Genomic DNA, 4,401 nt, shown 5'->3' with positions numbered 1-4,401 from the left:
TATCTTTTATGTATTCATTTAAGTACTTACTTGTTTTGTAAATATTCTAATCAGAAATATTGCTAAAAGTACTGCACTCCCAAACCACCGCGCTCTCGCATGTGGCGTCCATTTATCTAATGTACCCTGGTATATCTGAAAAAAAAATACATTGAAAATTTAATTAGGTTTAATTATAGGACTGAATTTGTAACAAACTCTAAATATAAGAGACCTTATTAGCAATATTACTCTATCCTCAGTTTTTACTTCTAACATGAATGAGCAAGTTGATACAACCTCTCATAGAAGTAGATTAGATAAAAATGATTATATTTAACCTAACTAATAGCATACTGGAAAAATAAATGGATATTGACTTAATTTTCGCTATTTGTAAACTAATTGATAGACATATTTGTTTGGGACAATGATGCTGGTTCATATTATTTTATTATGCCAACATCAAACATTCCCTCTGAAATGTATTTTTTGAAGATCTACACAGCATGTTAAGCTTCACTATACATCTTTGTCAAATATTCTAAATTGTTATCTTGTCTTGCTTTCTTTTACTCTGATATCCTTCCCAGTACTATAACTACTCTTTTATGCACACAGTTGGAGCTTCTTTAACAAAACCTATGAATCACCCAAAACTTGGGCTTTATTTTGGATGTTCAGGATCTACACTTTACATCTGGACACTGCCTTAGTTATAGCACAGGTTGTTCCTTATTCAATTCACCCATCTATTATTTAACCTTCCCTTACTTTGCATGCATAAAATTTATAATTCTCTATTTTTATGACAATGTTTTCTTTTCATATTAGACCCATACCAAGATAATCATCTTTTATTACAACACTATTTGTTTTGCCATTTATACATTCTTAAATCACCCCATAGGTTGACATACAACTAATACACAGTGACATACATGTTTATTGTACAGTATTAACATACAGTACTTTTGAGGGTAGAGACCACTCTATTCCTCTTATGAAATGAAATGAAAGTTATCAGAATGTGTAAAATGTTATATATTATTTAGATTCCAACAATATGAACTCTACCACCAGATTGTAAAGCAGTTCCCACTAGAAGTATGGGTAAGAAATTAGTGTTGCTCGCTTCAGAGGCAGTTTGAGGTATAAACTACAGTGCAACACAACTGTATTTTTTGCTGGTTAGAGAAGTCGATTTTTATAGACTCAAAGTACTTAATAATTTTTAAATTTCCATATGAATGCACAACCCTCTCAGGAATCATGAAATAATTACACCTGAAGTTCCCTAATATATGCACGTCGGAACTTAAATATGGTAAGCAAAATGGTCAGAATAGTCTACACAAACAACGAGCCCATTCAAGATTATGACATATTTCCCAGCTATCGGCTTCCTCAACCATGTTGCAGGGAAGTAACTTAGTAGAGAAACCCAATAGGGTAAATGGCACTAATCCATAAATCAAAAATTTATGTAAACCAAATTCTAGCATAGAAGTATTTATATCCACTCAAAAATAAATGTAACAAAGCATTAGAAATTTAATAAAAGTGGTAAGTGTCAATACATATTACAAAGGCATGACATCCATAGATAGTAATTATTATAGTGTTTAATATTGCTAGTGTAGAAAAAAAAAAATCAAAAGCAATCTACTGGCTACCATGTCAGCTCTTGCTTATATTGAAATATGGATTTATGTTGTATTTACTAATTAACTTATGCTGTTTTGACAAAAAGGTTTATGTATTTTGCATATTTTCACAGATGCTGTCCAGTGGTCAAAATTGAACAGTTGAATAAACATGATTTTTAACTTAATTTAGTATGTTTGTAATTTTAGTTATTAGCCTAGTCGGGTGGGGAACAGACTGCTGAGACAAATGTCTGCAGGTTCGTATCCCAAGGGCACACATCTCCGACTTTTCTATAAATTATGTCGCGAAGTTACTTATGAATGATTATTTGCTTTAACCTTGAAGGGAAACAAAATTAGAAAATCTGCATAGCTGAAAAGTTCTTTAAAAGAACTTTAATTATGCCAAATCTCATATTTTTTCTTCACATATTAATCTCTATACATGAAATAGTGTACAAAATTGACATAGGAATATATCCTGTTCTTAAAGCAGTGTCCATGTAGGTGGATTATCTACTGCTAGTATAGTATTTTAAATCATAAATAAAATAACATATTAAATTCAATCAATAACAGCTAGGGGCTCTTTTGTAAAAATATAAGAATAGTAGAGGAGGGAACTGGAATCCCAAAGTTTTAAAAAAGAATACTAGATGTAATGATTATTATATATCATATAAAATCCTATTACAGCAATAAAGATTAATTAATTTTACTTTTTGTGAAAACATTGCATAGTTACAAAACATATTTATGATAAGATCAAAGATAATAAATAACCTAATATATATGTGTGACATTGAGTATTTCCTGTTTACAATATTATCTTTATAAAGAAGAAATGATTTTTTAATTAATAAAATAACAAATTAAAATCTATTAAAATATGGTCCAAATAGTGATGACGATAAACCGTGTCTTGATAACATTTCGCAAATATTTATGAAATCCTGGTCATAGATACGTTGTTCCAACGTTACAGTTGTTAAATAATATAAAATGGGGTATTTTATACGTAGGTATGGAGTTAGTATGTAACGAGACTACCGAATGTTGTGTTAAGGAGATTCAATTAATTTTGACTGCGTGGTCAAGTGACATGTCTATGTAGATTCTTACAAGTAGTTTAACATGTTGTATACCTGAGAAATACGTGTCCATCCTTGTGAAAATATACTTTTTCTTGTAGTTTCAGAAGATAAATCATTTGCGTCCATCATATTCTCAAAATGTGGTCTTCATAAAGTTAAATAATGATTATTTTAGACACATTAGACACATCAACAAATCACAAACTATGAACAGGGAAACCTATGATAATATAATGATATTTATACATAGAACAGCACTTTGATAACAAAATAACCCTTTTTTAGATAATTTTATTGAAAGTTAAAGATACATTGGAACAATTACACATCACTGGATGGAAAATTTAAGAGAATTTGCTATTGGACACTATTGGAATCAGAAAATGATCAGTGTTGCAATTTAAATGAAATATGGGTATTGGTTAGGAAGTTTGATGGAATTTGTAGCTTAATTTCCTGTTTCTTCAGATAGCGTAGTGTTATTAAACAATATAAATAAATTGTGGAATCTTGGCTTTCTCAGTATTCTCGTGTAAGGAAGTTGGAAAATTAACATTATTATGACAACACTGTTCAAAATTACATCTTTCAGATCCGACAGATTTATCACTTTTTCGGGGCGAAATAAAATAGCCGAATTTTATATATAGGTCAACGGTTTTTTAGGGTAGAGTAGGGTAGGTATAGTTAGACTTATTGGCAACTTGGGCAAAATCACGATACGGGTAAGAAACTGAGGAACCTTAGGCCGGACTTATACATTCGGAATAACGGTCTGAATTCAGAAATGTAAACGACAATCTGAAATATAGGTACTTACGGATAGTCTAATCTATTTAGACGTCGTATAGATTAACGTTGAGTAAGAAAAAGTTATAGTATGTCGATTATATGTTTTACATGGGAGAATAATAGGGATTTTCAAAAATCCTCTAAGCAACACCATCAAAAGTATATAGTACCACTGATAAATCTTAAATACTTGAGCTGAGGATTATTTTAAAATAAAATTCACAAAAAATGACATGTTTAATCGACAGACTATAATTCCATAGTACTCTATATACATGTATCCCGAAGGTAAACGTATCATTAAAAACATGGCAACTCCAATGTACCGCATATATTTACGCGATATTGTGAGTATCTTTTACCAAATATAAGATGTATACGAAAAGATGTTTTACAAATAGACGCGTCATAGGCTAACAGAATTGCACATAAAACGGCGCTCTATTTACTATAGCCATTAGCCACATGACTGTACATATAATTACAAATTGGCTCGAAGAAGGAATACAAAGATTAGGCATACGTTCGTTAGAAAAGGATATAATATATATATATATATATATATATATATATATATATATATATATATATATATATATATATATATATATATATATATATATATATATATATATCTACAGTTACAGCTCGCATTGACACGTCCCGAACGTCGACCGCCATCGCCATGACAGTCGAATAAAATGCAATTGTTAAAAAATAAGTTAGTGTATACTTATTACTAACGTATGAAATGAAACGTTTTTTTCATTCACAGTTAGAGTATAATTTGTACATCGTCTAAAAACACAGGAAGACATTTTTAATAAATTAGTAAGCCGACTAGCCGCGACAGTAGTTGGAGGTTGACTAAGTGAATGTCGGGCAAT

General features: G+C 30.4%; 1 long non-coding RNA gene across 1 annotated transcript; it reads right to left on the bottom strand.

Moving 5' to 3' along the window:
* Positions 1-38: 38 nt before the first annotated feature.
* Positions 39-3,334, bottom strand: LOC119191310. The gene is made up of 2 exons (XR_005113418.1): positions 2,774-3,334; positions 39-135 (listed from the first exon to the last, which is right to left on the bottom strand). It is a non-coding gene; the product is annotated as an uncharacterized LOC119191310 (long non-coding RNA).
* Between the last annotated feature and the right edge of the window lie 1,067 nt (positions 3,335-4,401).

This window comes from Manduca sexta, unplaced genomic scaffold (genome assembly GCF_014839805.1).
Source record: "Manduca sexta isolate Smith_Timp_Sample1 unplaced genomic scaffold, JHU_Msex_v1.0 HiC_scaffold_1338, whole genome shotgun sequence".
NCBI classification, from domain to species: Eukaryota; Metazoa; Arthropoda; class Insecta; order Lepidoptera; family Sphingidae; genus Manduca; species Manduca sexta.
Note: the sequence above shows the minus strand (reverse complement) of the source record. Positions and strands in the feature narration are given on the sequence as shown.